The sequence below is a fragment of the Erigeron canadensis genome, chromosome 5 (genome assembly GCF_010389155.1).
Source record: "Erigeron canadensis isolate Cc75 chromosome 5, C_canadensis_v1, whole genome shotgun sequence".
NCBI classification, from domain to species: Eukaryota; Viridiplantae; Streptophyta; class Magnoliopsida; order Asterales; family Asteraceae; genus Erigeron; species Erigeron canadensis.
The window spans coordinates 13,496,138-13,517,471 of record NC_057765.1 but is presented as its reverse complement, the minus strand read 5'-3'; positions in this window follow the sequence as shown (position 1 = coordinate 13,517,471).

The window sequence follows — 21,334 nt, the reverse complement described above, 5'->3', positions numbered from 1 at the left end:
TGCTTTATCAAATCTCTCGTGAAATAAGAACTAGTTTGACACACAAACTGACACTTATTACAAGAATAAAAATAAAAAGAAAAATAAAAATAAAAATAAGAATAAACTAAGCTACTTTATTTATTTACAAGAAATCTTAAGCTTCTGCAAATTAGATCAGATTAGCATTTACATAAGTCTGCAAGTGAGAAATAATTCTCTTATTATTAATTATGAACAGTGATTCAACCACGATTACCGGTATATTTGTCCTCTTAAACACCCGGTACTTCCAGTTTCCTTTGAGTTATGACACTTTCGACATACCCTGGCCAAGGACAGTCACCATGTAACCCGAGTAGCCTAATATGCCATTGAATAGTTTGCGAACTTATGTGACCCACATTCAGATATACTTCCGTAATCGATACAAGCACTAAGATAACAAAAATTCATGAGACACTTTTTAGATAACTGAAATTAATTACTTTGTGCTTTCACTTATTTGCTTTTGCATTTCATTATTTATAAGGAACCCGTGACTTTCTATGAGACCCATGTAGCGACCTTTCTGACAACCTATCCCAAGTTGGAAGCTTTAGGTAGGCTAGGTATACAAAGACACCCCGAGGACATACTTGTCCGAATCTCAAAGACCACATTAGCCCCTTAATTTTCATTCATTTCATTTGCATAACAATATCACATTTAGCTTTCATGCTCATGATTGGTAGAGGTTTTTGCCTATACATTAAACAAATTTTATAGTAATGCTAGATCTTTCACAAAATTTAAGGACTAGATCAATTCATTACTGAAAAGCAAGCATTCTCAGCCATATATCTGAATATGTTTCCCACAAGAACATTGTATAATTTAAGTTCAGATTAAGGAAACCTTGCTACTTTGTGTCTACCAATATATCCCAAATTGTAATCACTGAACTAAGCAGTTATATTACAATTAAGCAGACTTAAAAGCTAAGTATCCTCACTTCTAATCATCTTACAGCATTAACTTAAATATCTCCCATATTTTTGTCATTTTCTCATTTTTATGGTTTTCATGACACTAAAAACTCTTTTTGTATTTTTAGGACTCTAGCTATTTACAGACACAAACTTACAAAATTAGTTCTTTGAGAGATTTAATATGAATCAGCATTCTTCATCCCATTGAGAAGAATTAACTTCTCAAATCGAGTCTTGTCAAATGCTTTGGTATACAAATCAGCTAAATTATCATCGGTTATAACCTTTTCCAAATGAATTAACTTCTTTTGGGCACAATCACGCAAGAAATGATGCCTAATATCAATATGCTTAGTGACCTTATGCATGACAGGGTTATTTGTAATGTCTATTGCTTGGTGACCTTTGCCGGTCTGTTTGTTGTAAACCCGTCGAATTGATGTTCCCAGTTTATAACCCATGAGAAATCCCTCTTCAACCTTTGAATCAAACTTTGACTGAGGTAGATACTTCAAGAAAGTACACGGTACACCAAATGGTTCAACATTCTGTAAATTCGTTTCTTTTTATGTAGAAGCTCATAACATGTCTTATTATGACGCTTAACTACAGTAACCCTATTTAAAATATGACAAGCTGTATTCACTGCTTCCGCCCAAAACATAGTAGGAAGACCTAAATCTGCAAGCATAGTTCTGGCTGTCTCGAGTAGAGTCCTATTCTTCCTTTCAGCAACTCCATTCTGTTGTGGTTCATACGGAGAACTGTATTGATGTTGAATTCCCTTTGACAAACAAAAGACATCCATCACATTATTCTTAAATTCAGTTCCATTGTCACTCCTGATTCTCTTAACACGAACTCCATAAATATTTTCAGTTTCGACAAAGAAATTTATCAAAATCTGCGGAGTTTCGTCTTTCGACTTAAGAAAGAATACCCATGAGAATCTTGAGTAATCATCAGTAACTACCAAACAGTAATACATCCCACCGATACTTCTTACATTTACTGGACCAAATAAATCCATGTGAAGTAACTCAAAAGGATTGACGATAGAATTTACTTGTTTCGGTTTATGTGCAGACTTTTGCTGTTTACCTTTCAGACAAGGTACACATTTGTCTTCCATTCCAAACCGTTTCATGGGAACGCCGTCAACCAAACCATGTTTGACAATCTCATTCATCTTTCGAAAATTGATATGTCCCATTCTTCTATGCCATAGTAACGATTCATATTTGTTTGCTTTTGATAACAAGCAAACTGACTCCTCTGGATTATCAACAACTAACACAAGGCCATAGATGTCTCTCTTCCTAGCAGCTTTCAACAGGATCCAGTCTTCAGGAATAACATATCTTGGTTTCAATATAAGTGCTTCTTTCTCATTAAAATGGACAGTGTTACCCTTGTCACAAATATGAGAAACTCTTAATAAATTGTGTGATAACTGTTCCACATAATTGACTTTCTCCAGCGTAATCTTCCCATTGACAACATCACATTGGCCCGAGATGTTGCCGCCCTTGGGACCAGCGAAACTAACATACGACCCATTTATATCTTCATAATTGGACAAAACGTTCTTGTCCCCTGTCATGTGCCGAGAGCATCCACTGTCAACATACCAAAGACTAATAGGCTTCCTTGGTTCTCCCTGCACATTAGATTATAAGATGGTTAGTTTCTGAAGGGAACCCAAACCTTTTGAGGTTTAGGTTTGCCGAATTCATCTCTAATGATTAATTCGGTCCAATATCCATGCTCTTAATGGAGCCTTGGATGAAGATGGTGTCATAGACTGTTTCTTAGGTGAGTTGAAACGAGTCTTAGGAGGAGAGTTCCTTGGTGAGTGAGTACCAAATCTAGGTTGACTCCCTAATCGATCATAGAATTTAGACGAACTATTAATTCTAACATGAGGGGATCAATTTTGTTGAGTCATCTTCCTAGGTGAATTACTCCTTTGAGGTGTACGAGAACGACTCGGACTTACACTACTAAAAGTAGTATTCTGTGAAGGTCCCTGTCGTTTTAGAGTCTTAGACCTATTGACACTTTTCCTTCGATATGTAACAACAGACTTTCCATATGACACATTTCTAAGTAACTTAACATAATTCTGTGCATTTTTATTATCAGGATGTCTTTTTGCATATTCCTCATAATAATCCTTTTTATATGCACTCATAAACTTTGGTGAAGCTACTTGTTCAACTAGTTTACCCTTCCCTTTAGTATTAGGAATATCATTAACATCCCTTGACTTGACTTGACTGTCATTCTTAGGATTCTTGACCTTCCTATTTGGACATTCAATAGCTATATGGCCTTTCTCACGACAAGTATAGCATTTCTTTACTTGTTGTTTTCTAGATTGACCATTCTCTATTTCAGGGATTGGTATACCATACTCCTTCATTTCATTTATGGTGTCAAGCGTCTGTATTGCTTCTTCCATATTTGTTATTGGTTTAAAAGGAGCATAATGTCTATCCTTATATGGAATTTGTTCAGCTAACCATTCTTCTTTATTTTCCACACACCAAACTTTATCAATTATAGTTTTAGGTTCAATCCTATTTATAGATACTTCTTTATCATAAAAAACTGTATCACAGTCTTTCAAAGTATAGTATACTACTTCATCTGGATTAAAAACTAATTTAGTTTGTTGGTGATCTTGTATAAGTAAATCGGAATCTTTAGACTCATTACTTTCCTTTTCACGGATAACATTTTTAGCAGTTAAACTAGTTGAATTTTCTTTTAGTTTCAATATTTCTTGTTTTAAATCTGACACCATCCTACATACATCAGTTATAGAAGATAAAGAACAGGATACCCTCTGATCTGCAGCCTTGCAATCTGCCATGTATGCAACAAAGTCTTCAGTTGTCATACCTTCAGGTATCTCAAAGTTCTTCATCTGTTCTTCAATGCTCTTCATAGAAATGTCATCAACAGGATTTGATGACTCTTCCTTTTCTTCAGATGCTTTTACTGCAGTCATTTGTTCACTCTCAGATCTTACTGTCTCAGCAACATTACACATATTCTTCTGTACTATCTCAGATGCATTTTCTTCACTTGAGTACACAGCATAATCAATCGTTGCGGCTACCTCATCATATAATTCTACCATGTAGGCATGATTCGAGGTATCATCGGATTGTGTATCCCATTGATAAGTACCATATGGATTTTGAACAACAACAGCCTTTGACTCCGAAAATGGTGACGAAACTGGCTGCGGTGGAGTAACAGGATATGTAATACCGCCTTGATTGTAATTTTGACGACCAACAACAGTATTATCAATCCTCTTAGGTCGTTGACACTCCCTTGCAAAATGACCAAATCCATCGCAATTATAACATTTCACCTTGGATTTGTCAAAACCTTTAGTGCCATTACCTATAGGCCTACCAGTTCTCTGAGTGAATCTTCTGACCTTAATAGTAAGCATAGCAAGCTGCCATTGTAGATCAATTTCTTCCAAATCATCAGGATCTATTTGATTGTAATCCTCATCAATTACTGCAGGATTAGTAACCTTTCCCCTAATAAAAGCTTCATGAGCATTACAAAAGGCTGAGTAAATACTCATTCTTCCTTCTGCAGAACTCATACTCATCGGCATAGAATGGAAAGATTGTGCATTGCTCTTAACATTTGAATTTGTATTGTCATAAGCAACATATCCGGCAATACCATCAGCATCTACTATTGGTGTAGCTTCTGCACCACTTAGAAATGCATTATTTCCTGAGCTGGAACTTGCTAAATGAACAGACTTAGCATGATACAAGGATGGATCTTGTGTAAAATCCGAATGAGTGTCTTTAATCCTTCTCTTCATATCTCTGTTCTTCAGCTTGGAGACTACCTTCTCAAAATCCCATGTACTGTATTCCTGATCATCTTGAAGTTGATGAACATAATCAGTCCAAGTTTTAGGCAGTGAATCCAGAAACTTATCAACTAGCTCAGTTTGAGGATAAACAACTTCAAAGTATGACAATTCAGTGGTTAGATGACTGAATCGAATAATCATCTCATCAAGAAATTCCCCTTTCAGTCCATTAAAGGCTTCATATTAACGCTTAAGAAGTTTGATACGGTTTTCTTCAAAGTTACATCACCCTCGCAATATCTTTTGAGAGCATCCCATAAATCCATTGAAGTAGTGTACTTTTTAAACAGATGTACACTATCTTGAGGCAATGCCATAGTTAGAGTTGACAATGCTTTCCCTTCAACAGTGTATCTTTTACGTTCTTCAATAGGCATATCAGCATAAGTATACCTACTGATTACTCCGTTCTTCTCATATGAAGGCCAATCAAAACCTTAAGTTATTACTAGCCACATTTCCATGTCAATGAGACGAATGTAGTCTTCAAAACGTCTCTTCCACATCCAATAATTTTCCATACGGAAAAGCTTTGGAGGTGTATTACCCCGACCAACCTCATGATCATGCATGATCATCTGGCTGATAAGTAAGGCATTAGGTGAGTTTGCGGCAGCTGGTAAAGTAGTCATTTTGAATCTTTTGATAACAAATTAAACGAAATAACACTAAGTTCGTGTGATACGAAGTACACGTGGCACGAAGTGAAACACGAAGTACACTTCACACGAAGTAAAGCACGAACCACACTTACACACGAAGTACACACGTCACGACCTAAGTCACGAAGGGTAGTTCGTGTTGATGTGGCACGAAGAGCAGTTCGTGCAGACGTGGCACGAAGTAAACACGAAGTTACTGGATGACGTAAACACGAACACGAAGTATACCTCGTGCTGACGTAAGCACAAAGTGACACACGAAGGAGAGCACGAAGAAGCGAAGTAACACGAATTTCGAACGAAATTGCAATCAATGGCCAATCAAACGATTTTAAACCTTCTGGTAATCAACCTTAGGGCTCTGATACCACTTGTAAGGTGCCCTATTGTTGCGTGGATCGTAATAAGACGTGATTCGTTATGTCAAGAGTGCGGAATCCTCTTGAGATAACTAGATTACTATTGCCTTTTGTTGATTAATAAGCAGTTAACCAACCCAAGGAGATGCACAAGGCTTGTAGTTCGTGTAGGAGATCACACGAAGGAACAAATAACCTTAGCTCGTTAATTCGTGAATAACTCTCAAGAATTCGTAAATTATTAACCTAATTTCGTAGATTAGGTTTTGTATTTATACTAATTGATATTGGGTTCGTGTGGGCTTAGGCCTTAATCGTGTAATTAGGCCCGAAACAATAACTAATTGATTTGCCCCGTGCTGACGTCAGCACGAGGTTCATCCTTTAGTTCTTTGTTTGACTTTGTTTGACTCGTACATAACATCCAATCACCGTTTAAGTGTTCTATGACACTTATAAACCTTGATTCTATGTTCTTGTACCTGCAAAACAATACATAACACACAAACACAATACAAAACACAAACAGATATTATATTGAAGTTCAAACGTAATCATTAAATATCAACACAAGTTCTTATTTAAATGGTTACACACAAGTTCCTAAATAGGTAAACAATAATCAAATCTATGTTGCGATTGTCACAACGAATTTGCATCTACAAAGTCCAGTAAGCGTCTACTTGTACAGGAAATCTGGAGTCTTTCTGATTTGCTTATTGAACTTCACTCCAGTCCAGATCTACTCTACTGAAGAACATTCTCACTGAAGACAAAGTCTGAAGTTTGAAGAAGAAGACTGACATGTGGCGGAGCCCACTGGCAGAGTTACCAGATCAACAACTGGAGTCCTTGTCAGTGTTATAGACCTTACAAGTCTGAACACTGATTACGAGGAATTGACTTTATGCCTTTACACGCGCTTTTACCCGGATATCTCTTTTGTCCCTTGTAAAGGTTTTATACGCGTGTAAAGGTGGTTGGCTAAAAGGTGACAAGTCACTATCAATGTGACTTTATCCTTGTACTTTTAGTATTGCATTTAAAGAAAAATACCAAAGTTCCTTAAATGCTCCCAACCACATTTGTACGGCAAAATAATCACTATAGAGATTATTTTGCCTATAAATAACAAGTCATTTCCCTCTTTCAAATTACTTTTACAATTTGATGAACTTGCCTAAATACTCTTAATCTAAACAGTTATACTTCACAACTTTAAGTATTTCGATCAAGGAGATTATTTAGCAAGTAAAGATCACTTGTAATTCATAAGGTTGTTTAGATACTTACTTTGGTATTATCTAGGTTCCGCAACAATCTTGTATTTTGTTTAGACATCAATAAAAAAATACACAATGAAAATTATTTTCGTGTTCCACCTTTATTTATCTTGCTTATTCATTGCTAAAGTCTTGTATTTACTTATTTATATTCTTGCATTTATATTTACGTAAATACTAGTCCTCATCTAGTGCATACTTGACTTGTTGTATTTTACACTCGTAGGTTAAACCATCGGTGAGGGACTTCACAATTGGTATCAGAGCAGGTCGCTAAAATAATTGCTTGATCTGCTATTAACTAATGGCAATCCCGGAAAATGCACAAGGTGTTGGATCTGACTCTAATGCTAATGTTGACCCTCCTGTTTCACCTCGTAATGTTAACAATAATCCACCACCTCCTCCTCCTCTTGTTTCTCCACATGTGCATGTGCATTATTCTAATACTCTCTGTCCCAAATTCAGTGGGATTGATGAGGAATTTAGTACGTGGAAAGCAAGAGTTTTACTTCATGTTACAGGTATTGATAGGAATATGTTAAAAACTTTAAATGAAGGACCTTATATTCCCAGAAATCCTATTAATCCAATTCTTGATCTAAGTGGTTCAAGGACTGGGAAGGAAAAGAGAGAAGAACATTGGTCTGAAGAGGAGAGGAGACTTGTATCTCACGATACACTTCTCAGAAACATGATCCTCGGGGCTGTTCCAGAAACTCTTATTCCCACACTAATTCTCTATCCCAATGCAAAAGTATTATGGGATGAATTAGTTAACTAGTATAAAGGAGGTGATGACACTGTTATCACCAGAAAGGTTTCTTTGAATAGGAAGTATGATTCATTTTTTGCTTTGCCCAATGAATCATTAACTGGTACTTATACCAGATTTATGTCAATTCTAAACCAGTTAAGGGCTCTTGGTGTCAATAAAGACAAGGATATACTTCTGGAAAAGTTTTGTGATATTCTTCCCACTAAATGGTTTCATATGATTTTGGTTTTAAGACAAGGAAAAACACTTCACACACATACACTTTCAACTCTGTATGGTGCTTTTAGATTTACTAAAGAAAACCAAGCTCAAAGAATTGAGGCTGAAAAAGATGCTTTAAGCCATGCATCAGACCATGCTGTTGTGACCAGTCATTCTGGGCCACCATGTGCAGCCTTATTATCTTCAGAGAATGTATTCTCAATGAAGAAGATGATGTCTGATCTTATGGAGTCTGGAGTTACTAATAACATCTTTCCAGATTGAGAGGAAGATGACAGTGATGATCTGATGGCCATGATTGCTAAAACATTTAACCGTTTCAAAGCAAGAGCCAAAAGACCCACTGGACACAATGCACCCAATTCTTCCACTGATAAGACCAATTTGACATGCTTTAAGTGTGGCAGAAAAGGTCATTTCATGAAAGAGTGCAAGTCTAGTCATTATGTCTCACAATCTGGTCCGCCAACTTCTTATAACAAGCCTGAAGATAATTATAAGCATAAATACAAAAAGCTTAAGGCTCAGATTGCACTTATGGCACAACAAATGGAAAATAATAATAATAATAATAATAATAATAATAATAATAATAATAATAATAATAAGTGCATGGTTGCTGAAGAAGAATGGATTCCCTCTGATGACTCATCAGTCGATGAAGAGGAGGAAAGAGATTGTTGTTATATAGCTCTGGCTGATGAAGAGCATCTGGTGAAGGATGATGTCACATCTGGCAGATGGGTAGACATTGTGATCAAGAAGGTTAGTGATTATGATAAAGAAACCGATCCAAAATTGAAACTAGATATTGCTGAAGCTCTAAGTTCATATTTAAATTTTGTAGAAACTGTCAGATTTGATAGCTTAAATGGTATTGAAACTGATTCCTCAGAAAACTTTGTTTTAAATCTAAACTAAAAGAACTTCAAGATATTGAACTAGCGTTTCAAGCCCAGGTGTTGGTGACTGAACAACTTTGTCAAGAAAAAGAGGAATTAGAAAGAGTTTTAGAAAGTGAAAAACAAGTCATAAAATCTTGGCTTGAAACCAAAAAACCCTATGATGCAGTAGTGAATCAATATCCATCACAAAAACGTGCATTTGAAGATGGAAACTTCCTGTACTTGATAAATTGCCAGAAAAGGCCTGTCTAGAAACAATTTATGATGAACCAATCACACCCAAGGCTTGTATAATTCCAGCTGATATCCAAGTGGTTACTACTTGAGCACCCCAGATGACTGCTCCAGTCAAAAAGAAAGTCAAAAATTCTTTGCCACAGACTGTTTCCAAAAATCCCCAGATTAAGAAGAAGAATCCAAGTCCTTCTTCTAAGCCGAAAGTCCAGTCATCTGGAAAGGCTAAGGAGTCACCTGAAAATGAAATTTTGTTAAGGTTGGAAAGCCAGTTTCAACTACTGGCTCGTCAAGTTCAAAGTTGTAATGCAAGACTGAACAATTTTGAGGGTACTTCGTCTAGTCCAAAACAAATTTCAAAACTGTTTTCCAAGAAAAATAAAAATTTCTCTTCCAGAGAGAAAAAGAAAAAGGTTTCTGAACTATCTGTCCCAGTGATTTTTGATAAACCCAATGTTGAAAAACATGAACTCGACCAGATACCTACAGGGGTCCACAAGGCTGGATCCAGAGAACCCATCAGTCGATAGGTTCCCAAATCTAACTAACTAATCTGGTGGATGTGCAGGGCGATCGAAAGAAGTATATTTGGTATCTTGACAGCGCTACTGGCAGGACTATGACCGGATGTAAGACCCTGCTGGAGGAGTTCACCATTTCTGATGGACCCTCCATTACTTTTGGGAATGATGGTTGTGGAAAGACTGAAGGGTATGGTGTTCTAAATAATGGTCAAGTTCACACGGGTGGCTTATGTTAATGGTTTGAAATATAACCTAATAAGTGTGAGCCAACTGTGTGATGATGGCTACCATGTGTTGTTTAATATCTCTCAAGACATCGTATTTAACAAAGATTGAAAGGTAGTATTGATTGCTCCCATAAAAAGGAATGTGTACGTAATTGATATGGAAAGCTCACCTTCAGAGCAATGTTTCTATACAAAGGCTGATGAAGACAAACTGGTTATGGCACAAAAGGTTATCCCATTTAAACTTCAAAAATATTAACAAGTTGTCCAGAAAACAACTTGCAGATGTGAAAAGGGAAAGTAGAAGCGAACCAGTTTTAAGAAGACCAAGCAGAATTTTAGCATAACTGAACCTCTTCATATGCTTCATATGGACCTCTTTGGTCCAGTGAATGTTCAGACACTTGCTGGTAAAAGATATACCCTGGTGATTGTTGATGAATATACCAGATACTCTTGGGTTATCTTTCTAAGGTCTAAAGGTGATGCTGCTGCTGAAATCATCAGTCACATCAAACAAATTGAACTCAAACAGAAGCATAAAGTGTGTCAGCTAAGAAGTGATAATGGAACAGAATTCCAGAATGCAACTCTGGAGAAATTTGTGCTGACACTGGCATCTCTCAGAACTTCTCATCAGCTCGTACACCAGAGCAAAATGGTGTTGTAAAAAGAAAGAATCGTACACTGATGGAAGCTGCCAAGAGTATGCTTGCTGAATCTGGTCTCCCAACCAGTTATTGGGCTGAGGCAATTGCAACTGCTTTCCACACCCAGAACTGATCAGTTTATGTTAAAAGACACAAAAATATGCTTATGAAATGCTAAGAAAAAGGAAGCCAAATATTGGCTATTTCCATGTTTTTGGATGTCCAGTTTACATCCTGAACGATTCAAGTCAGTTAGGCAAATTCGATGCCAAAGCTGATGAAGGATTTTTCTTGGGTTATTCAGAAATTTGAAAAGCCTTCAGAGTCTACAGCAAAAGACTGAAGAAAGTTCATGAGTCAATTCATGTCACATTCGATGAATCAAATGAAGCAATCAATAAAAACCCAATTCTTGACTCAACCCCAGTAATTCCAGTTGTCTTCGATAAATCTGATCTTATCAACTACAATACAGATTTATCTGAAGAAGTTTCCAGTCATTCTGATCTGGACCCTGTTCAACAGGTTGTACCACCTAGTAGTACTTTGTTCTATCCTTCAGTAAGCTTCAAACTACCCTCTGAAGTTACCATTAGATCAGATATTCGTACTACTCCCCCAATATCAGGTTCAGTTGAATCTATACCAATTCTCCAGAACTCTAAATCTCTCCAAGATACTGATCCAGTACTCCAGGAAATGCCACAAAATGATGAATTTTATGATGCAAATCGTAATCTTACAGATTCAGATGAAGATGTGGAGATTGTCTAGCAAGACCATCTACCTGATGCAACACCAGAGGGAAATCAATTGAATCCTTGCACTAATGTTATTGTTCATAATCCTGGTCATTACTCTAAGTGGACAAGAGCTCATCCAATTGATCAGATAATTGGTAATCCCACTAGAGGGGTTCAGACCAGAAGTGCCTCCAGTGATCAATGTTTATATGTTAGCTTCTTATCACTGATAGAACCGAAGAAGATTGACGAGGGAATGGAAGATCCAAACCGAGTTATTGCTATGCAAGAAGAGCTTAACTAGTTTGAGAGAAACAAGGTATGGAATCTGGTGCCCTTTCCTGCTGGAAAGAAAGAACCTATTGGCACCAGATGGGTTTTCAGAAACAAGGTTGATGAAGATGGGCATGTGATCAGAAACAAAGCCAGATTGGTTGCCCAGGGGTATGTCCAATCTGGAGAAGATTTTGATGAATCATTTGCTCTAGTGGCTAGACTCGAAGCTATCAGAATGTTCTTAGCATTTGCTGCTCATCACAAGTTCAGAGTCTACCAAATGGATGTAGAAAGTGCATTTTTGAATGGAACACTTGAAGAAGAAGTTTATGTCAAGGTAACCACCAGGCTTTATCAATGAAAAACATCCTCATTGGGTGTATTGTCTGGACAAAGCACTTTATGGTCTCAGACAAGCACCACGAACCTGGTATGATACTCTGACTAAACACTTACTGGCACATGGTTTTAAAAGAGGTGAAATTGACAATACCTTATTCATTCTTCGAGAAAAAGGTAATCTTCTGCTGGTACAAATTTATGTTGATGATATTATATTTGGTTCTATTGATGAAAATATGTGCAAGAAATTTTCGAAAATAATGTCAAAAGAATACGAAATGAGTTTAATGGGTGAATTAACATATTTCTTAGGTCTTCAGATGAAACAAACCAGTGATGGTATTTTTATTAATCAAGAGAAATATGTTAGAGATATATTAAAGAAATTTGATATGAATTCTTCCCAGACAAAATCAACTCCAATTTCTACACCACTGAACTTAAACTCAGATCCTGATGGTAAGCCAGTGAACATCACTACCTATAGAGGTATGATTGGTTCACTGATGTATTTTACTGCCAGTAGACCAGATATAATGTTTGCAACATGTTTATGTGCCATATATCAGACTAACCCAAAAGAATCTCATATGCTTGCTGTAAAGCGCATACTGAAGTACCTTAAAGGTGTCCCCAGTTTGGGCCTTTGGTATCCCAAAGGTTCAGGCTTAGATTTAATGGGTTACTCAGATTCAGATCATGCAGGTTGTAAGATAGACAAGAAATCCACTACTGGTGGATGTCATTTCCTTGGTGGCAAACTGGTAAGCTGGACCAGTAAGAAGCAAACTTCAGTTTCACTCTCCACTGCTGAAGCTGAATATGTATCTGCAACCAGTTGTTGTGCTCAGATACTCTGGATGAAGAACCAATTGCTTGATTATGGTCTTAAGTATACAAAATCTCCAATTTTCTGTGATAATACCAGTGCCATTGCTATCTCAAACAATCTAGTCATGCACTCTAAAACCAAGCACATTGATCTGAGGTATCATTTTCTTTGTGATCATGTTATGAAAGGTGACGTAAAAATCCATTTCATCCCCACTGACAAACAACTCGCTGACATTTTTACTAAACCTTTGGATGAAAAAACTTTTCGTTATCTTATTGGTGAGTTGGGAATGTTGAACCCATAAATCTGGAACCTTTGTTATGAACGCCTTTGTGACACTGACAGGGTTCTTTGATTCCAGATTTATAAATCTATACCAGTAAAGCTATCGAACGCCTTTGTGATACTATCTTTGCACTGATAGATTTATGGATCACAATTCCAGGGGGAAAGACTCAGACCACATTTTTTATATATATTTTTTAAGTTTCAAAGAGAATTTATTAATTTATTTTCTCACTAGACAAATTTTTCTAGAAAATGTTTCTAGTACCTTGTAAATGTGTCCCTCTCATTAATACTGGATAAGTTGATGTGCATGTTTGAAGTGGCTTCAGTCGCTTCGTAAATGTGTCCCTCTCATTTGTTTATATTAGTTGATGTGCATGTTTGACGATTACCAGAATGGTCAAATCTGGGTACTTACTAGAGTGTCCCTTCACTGTACCATTAATGCATGTTCTACTGGCCTAATTCACCAGATGTATTGAATTGAGTCATGGTTCGTCAGTCATAACAACTTTAATACTTGGTCTTTGTGATGCCACGTAAGCAACATTTTTTTTAGTGGGAAACTATCTTTATCCTACGTGGCATAGATATTATTCAAATAAAATGATGGTTTGTTACCATGGGAAGATAAAAAGTTGAAAAATGAGTTTTGTGGGCTGTCAAATGTCACTATTGATGGATGAATTTAATGCGGATCTCAAAAGCCGATGAAAAACTGTTTTGTATAAATTCAAAATAACCTTTTGAAATCCAATAGTTACTTTCTCTCTCATCTATAAATACTCCAATCCTCTCACTTTTCACATTTACTTCAAAAATCTTAACTCCCAAAATCTTACAATTCCTTCATTTACTTTTTCCTTCAATTCCAATCGTCAATCTCTTTCTTATTTACTGCAAATTTCTATCATCAATTCCTTCATAAATTCTTCATTTTTCTTCAAAACCCTAAATTTCTTTCACTTTCACTTTCAATTTCAATATCCAAATGGCTCCTAGACAAGCAAGCACAGAAAGAAATCTCTTAACTAATACATACAATCCTCCTGAACGTGTTGCACAAGCCCCTGGCATTATTATCGATACTGACAAAATGAGAATTAATATGCATAATTGGATGGCAAAGTTGGACGGAACTCATGACCCTCAATCGCTCATTGGCCGACTTAATGTATTCTTTCTCAGTTCTCCTCTTTATGGAGCTTTAACCATGAATCCTGGCAAAATGTATCATGGTTATCTATGTGAGTTCTGGTTCACTGCTCACTTCCAGGCTGGTGATGATGCCACCATCCATTATACTCTGAAAAGAGGAAGCGTTCCTCTGACTTTAACAGTCGATTCATTCAGAACGGCGCTTGGATTGAATTACTTGTCATTGAATGAGTTGCCACTTCAACTTCCAACTGGAGTGAATCATAGGCAAGTGTGTCAGGAGATGGGACACACAGATATGTTTGATGAGCATGGTGCTCTAAGGAGAAAAGGTACTATATATATGAGTAGGTTATCTGACTCATGGAGATATTTCTTCACTCATATTGTTTCATGTTTAGGAAGTGGGTCTGGAGGATTAGATCAGATTAATCAAACCCAGTTATTGATTGCTTATTGTTTATGGTATGGGTTAAGGGTTGATTTCGCCCAAATTTTGTTCAATGATTTAGCTGATAGACTGAGGACACATAAAAGAAAAGCAAATGTCCCGTTTATTAGATTTTTGTCTATCATTTTCAAGAAAGAACTGGGTGAGGGTTATGACAGTAGTTCGAGTCATTTTTCAATGGCTGAGTATCTGGAAGATCTAAACCATTTGGTTTCACATAATCTGGAGGTTGATATTCCTGAAGCTATGTTGAACAATTTTAGAAGGGAAGTTGTTGAGGATTATGATGAAAATATTGCTAATGAACAAACTGTCGCAGCAATACCAGCTGGCACAGGAGAGGCTTCAGGCGGGCCTCAAAACAATAAGGGACCCTCTGGAGTCCAAACTGCGGAAATGGTCCTCCAGAAACTCAAGAGGTTCCTAACCCAGAGCAGTCTTCTCTTTCTATTCCATCAACCACCTCCTCTAGACCAAGAACTGGACCCAGACGACTTAGGAGAAGGGGAAATTTGGTCATTCCTAGTAGTACCGAAGCCAACCATCCAGATTCCTACCAACAGAAATCTGGAGATGTCATAAGGGAGAACTTGCAAGCAACCACTCTCGAAACTTCTGTTAGGGAGAGTGGTGAAGTATCTGAAAGGTCATCCCAACCTTTGTTAGAGTCTGTGTCTGCACTAAATATTGAAAGCCAAATTTCTGACATAACTCTTTCACGGACTGGTGTCACTGGAGCCTCACCTCTAGTGATTCCAGTCCCACATTCTACGACTGGTGACATTATGGATCTGGATGGATCTTTAATTGTGGAGTAGGTTGAGCCACAAGTAAATGAATATGTTGAACAAGTGCAGGTGAATGTTGAAGGGCAGGAAGCCTAGATTGATTTGAATAGAAGTGTAGGTAAGCAACTGGCAGGAGGAATGCTAGATTTTGAAATGGAGTCTCCCATTTCTGATCAAGACTTTGATGAAGATATGGATTTCCTTCATGATGATGACTTAAATACTGAAAGATCTCCCAGTTATATCACCAGTACAGTTGTTGAAGAGTTAAATGCAACAATTTCACCACCACCATCTTCTCCAATACAAAATGAAAATCAAGCACCACCAAAATCATCAACACAAACACCACCTCCTCTAACAAATCCACAGAACGCTTCCTCTTCTCCACAAAATATTCAACAAATTTCTGAACCATTGGTGGAACTTGAGACTGTCAACCAGAATGAAAACATTACAAGAATTGAAGCTCCAGTATCTCAGGCCACCAGATTAACTCCTCCAGGTGATCTTTCCACCAGTTTTCCAACCGAGGTCCAAGACCTTTTTACTAAGGTGGCGGACCTGGAAAGATCCCTTCAGACTTCTTCACAGACAGTTTCTGACTTTAAATCCTCACTATCAAATAATATGAGGTCAGAAATGTTTGTTTTTGCTAGTAATGAGAAGTTAGTTTTTGAGAAGCCGGATGAACTGGTACTGGCCACAAATAACAATTCTGAGAAAATCAAAATGGCAGTCCAGGGCTTGGAAGAAAAGTTGGTCAGATCAGTGCAAACTGCCATTCAGACAATTGTTGCTAGTCCCTTGTCCAGTTTGAGTGATGAAGTTCAGAAATTGGTTACCAGGGTTGAGAATGTGGAGAAGAAGCCAACACTTGACCAGAATTCAGTTGTCGGCAACATCAGTGATGAAGTTGCCAAAAAATTAAGAGCTGGCATGCTGAAGGAAATTACTGAAGAAATATCTGGGTCAGTGTTGAGGACCATTCAGGATAGTTTGTTGCCACAAGTTGAGAAAATGATAAAAGATGAAATGCCAAAGGACTTGGTCTCTGAAGTCCAATCTCTTAAAAGAGATTTTGAGCAGTTGAAAACATCTGTGGCTATCATGACCCCTGAATGCAAAACATTTGGGTCCTCTAATAAAAACAAACTGGAGGATGTGTGGAATGCCCTCAAGTCTGGGACTAGTGGTCATTCCAAGGGGGAAAGCAGTTTGAAGGCTGGTGCTAATGAGATTACCAAGGCGAAAGTAGAAATGGTTCAGAAAGCACTTGGCACTGAAGCCATTGCTCAGGGTAATATGGAAAAAGCAACTGGTACTGATGCCAGTGTACAGAATGTTGAAGAAGAGGAGGATGCCAGTACTGAAGTTGGTGAGTCAGAACCTCAGTTTGAGGACTTCCCAAATTTGGCTACATTTAAAAAGCAAAGAAGGCCTCATGTCATTTCTGGTGAAGATACTGAAGAAGGTGAAGACACAGATATTATTGCCTCCTTGCCTAATGCTGATGAAGAAAGATCAAGGAAACTTCAGCACGAGTGCATATTAATTGACATCTGGAAGCAAAATCTGAAGAATGACTGGGAAGCACTTAAGATGGATATGGCACAAAGGGGAACACTTGATACTTTAAATGCTGGCCATCTTAGTGTGCACATCGATGTGTATAGATACATGAAGAATGATCCCAGAGTCATTAAATGTCTGGAAGTGATGGATGATGTTCGTCTTCGTTCAGTATACGCCCAAGATGAGCAGATGTACGATGCTGAAACTTATGAGGTCAGTGTACTAGAGTTGATTGCTGCCAGGAAGGATGAGTTGGTTGAGCTTCAGAGAAAAGCAAAGAAGAATGCTCTTGCCATGGAAAATGAATATAGGAAAAAGATGAAAGGTGTACCCAAGCCACCCAGGAGAACAAAGGCAGAGAGAGATGCTGATCTAAGCAACTTCATTCCGCTGGATGTGTCCAGGAGCATAAGCAGGACTCAATTGCAAAGAGTTGCAAATTCACAAGGCATCTCCAGAGAGACTGAAGAAGAAGTAAGACTGGCAAAGGTAAGGCAGGAATATAATGAAAGAATGCACTATAGAGCTGATGCCAGGAAAATTATTGCTGCAGAGATTAGATTGGCCACAGACCATGAAGCCCATTCCAAATTTTATGTAAAACTGACAAGGGAACAAAACTTCATTGATGAAATAAGAAGTACGTCAGTAAAGGCATTTGGGTGGTCTGAACTCAGAGAAATTGGTTTATACTTCAAAGAAAATCCTCAGCTTATTTCTGTTGATGTGAGGTACTTTATGAAAAGGATTGAGAAGGAGCATGGCAGGATTATGATGATGGAAGTCACTCTTGGAATGAGGAAACCAGAAGACTCTTCAAGCTTTAAGAGGAAGGCTACTGAAGAAGCTGGTAGAAGTGCTCCAAAGAGACAAGCCTGACTCTTTATTTTTTTTATGTACTTGTTGTATGTAAATATAATTGTAACTTATTGCAAAAGATGTAATGTCATTAATGTTGCAATTTGTTTTCACAAGTATATGATCAAATTAAGTCTAAGATAGAATGAAAAGATGAAACTGGAAACACTGATGATCTATAAGGTGTTTTCCAATAACAAAATTTAGACTTAATCAAAATTTTCAAGTGTATTCAAGCATATAATTGTATAGATAGAAGCTTGCAAAACCTTGCATAATTTCTAAACAGATAGGGGGAATTTGATAGTTCCAGTTTTTACTGGGCTAGCTCCAGACTTGAAGACTGGAGTAATCCTGAAGATTTGTCCATAAATTATGGAAGTCCAGTAAGCGTCTACTTGTACAGGAAATCTGGAGTCTTTCAAATTTGCTTATTGAACTTCACTCCAGTCCAGATCTACTCTACTGAAGAACATTCTCACTGAAGACAAAGTCTAAAGTTTGAAGAAGAAGACTGACATGTGGCGGAGCCCACTGGCAGAGTTACCAGATCAACAACTGGAGTCCTTGTCAGTGTTATAGACCTTAAAAGTCTGAACACTGATTACGAGGAATTGACTTTATGCCTTTACACGCTTTTACCCGAATATTTCTTTTGTCCCTTGTAAAGGTTTTATACGCATGTAAAGGTGGTTGGCTAAAAGGTGACAAGTCACTATCAATGTGACTTTATCCTTGTACTTTTAGTATTGCATTTAAAGAAAATACCAAAGTTCCTTAAATGCTCCCAACCACATTTGTACGGCAAAATAATCACGGCAAAATAATCACTGTAGAGATTATTTTGCCTATAAATAACAAGTCATTTCCCTCTTTCAAATTAATTTTACAATTTGGTGAACTTGCCTAAATACTCTCAATCTAAACAGTTATACTTCACAACTTTAAGTATTTCGATCAAGGAGATTATTTAGCAAGTATAGATCACTTGTAATTCATAAGGTTGTTTAGATACTTACTTTGGTATTATCTAGGTTCCGTAACAACCTTGTATTTTGTTTATACATCAATAAATAAAATACACATTGAAAATTACTTTCGTGTTCCACCTTTTGTTATCTTGCTTATTCATTGCTTAAGTCTTCTATTTACTTATTTATATTCTTGCATTTATATTTACGTAAATACTAGTCCTCATCTAGTGCGTACTTGACTTGTTGTATTTTACACTCGTGGGTTAAACCATCGGTGAGGGACTTCACACTCCTTGAAGGCCACTTCTGGGTGTACAATTCACTAGGTCAGAAATTGATCGGGAAAACCCAGTGATTGAGTAGATTCCTACCCGAGCTGAAATGAATGAAGAATTTAGGGCTATTCGAGCTCTTTTGTTGAGGAATGAAGAGGAGTTGGCTCAAATGAGACCTAAAAGGGACGCTGGCTTGCATCGGAATGAGCATACTGATGGAAACTATTCCAACCGCTCAAACCATGCCGAGCCATCTGTTGTAAGGTCGTTGGTTTCTACTGAAAATGTTGTAGCTTATGGGAAAGGTGTGGAAAATAGGGTGGAGCCTCGTGTTATGGTTGCTCCTTGTGTCCATAACTTTAAATATGAAAGCTTTAAGAAGTGTGGTGCTAAGGAATTTGATGGCACACTCGATGCAGTGGGTGCCATGGAATGGTTAGCTGATATTGAAGTGGTTTTTGCTTCATGCTACTGTCCAGATGAGATGAAGGTGTTATGTGCTACCCGCGTGTTAACAAAAATGCTCGCAACTGGTGGAGATCAGCTATGGTTTCCTTGACTCCTGAGGTGCTTGCTGCTATGCCTTGGGGTACATTCAGGGAAAAGTTTTTGGAAGAATATGTGGGTACATGTGAGTTAAAGTTGATCGAGAAGGAATTCAGGGCTTTGATTGCTAAGACAGGTGCCATAGGTGAGTATGCCCGCTCATTTACAGAAAAGCTCCAGTTTGTAGGTCGTATGGTACCCAGAGAGATAGATTAGATCGAAGCTTACTGTGATGGTCTTCCTGCCAGCTATCGTGGCCTCTACAGGCAACATACTACGTTGTCTGCTGCTATCAAAGAGTCTAAGAGATTGGATGATATTTTAAGTCTGAAAAAGTGCTAGAAAAGATGATGATCAGAAGTCTAGGTTCAAGAGAAGGTTTAATGGGTCTTCAAATTCAGAAAAACGGTTTGAAGGATGTTCTTCCTCCAACAAAGTTAAGGATGATAAGAAGATTGCTCCATGGTGTTCAGCTTGCAAGGCCCCACACAACAGGTCATGTTCTGAGAAGATAAAGAGATGTGACAAGTGTGGTGTGACGGGCCATGCTACCTCAGTTTGTAAAGATAAGACTCATTGTTACAGGTTCTAGGAGACGGGCAATTTGATTGCAGATTGTCCCGTGAAGAAGAAAGAAGATGAGAAGAAGAAAGATCATCCCAAAGCTAAGTCTCGTGCCTTTCAGATGACTACCGACCTTGCGAAGGAAAATGATGAGGTAGTAAGCGGTACTTTTCTTGTTAAATCAAAACGTGCTTCTGTTCTTTTTTATTCGGGTGCAAATAGGTCTTTTGTGTCTACCTTGTTTGCTCCTAAGCTTGAGAGAGTTACTACCCCCCTTGATTGTTCTATAGAGGTAGAAATTGCTAACTGTACTATTAGTGATATCCGTGTGGGTTATGATTATTGTTCTATCGAGATTGAGGGTCGTTCCTTTCCGGTCTAGTAGTTACCTACTACTCTTGTTGGTTTTGATATAGTGATAGGCATGGGCTGGTTATCCCAAAATGATGCTACCATTATATGTTCACAAAAGATCGTGCGTTTCTCTACTCCGGATGGTAAGGTCATTTCTTTTTATCGAGATAAGAAGAAAGGGAGCATAAAGATCATTAATTTGATGAAGGCTCTCAATTGCATTCGGCATAATAAGAATCACTCGCTTGCTTATGTTATTGATACACGAAATGAGAAGTCTTCTATCTCTAATGTTGATGTGGTTTCTGAATTTTTTGATGTCTTTCCGGATGATCTTCCCGGTATTCCTCCCGATCGTGAGGTCACTTTTCAGATTGATTTTGTACCCGGTGCCACTCCTGTTGCAAAAGCACTGTATCATTTAGCTCCTACAGAAATGAAAGAGTTAATGTCTCAGCTTCAAGAGCTACTTGACAAAGGTTTCATACAACCAAGTTCCTCGCCTTGGGGAGCGCCGGTTCTCTTTGTCAAAAAGAAAGATGGCTCTATGCGCATGTGCATAGACTACCGTGAGCTGAATAAGCGAATGGTTAA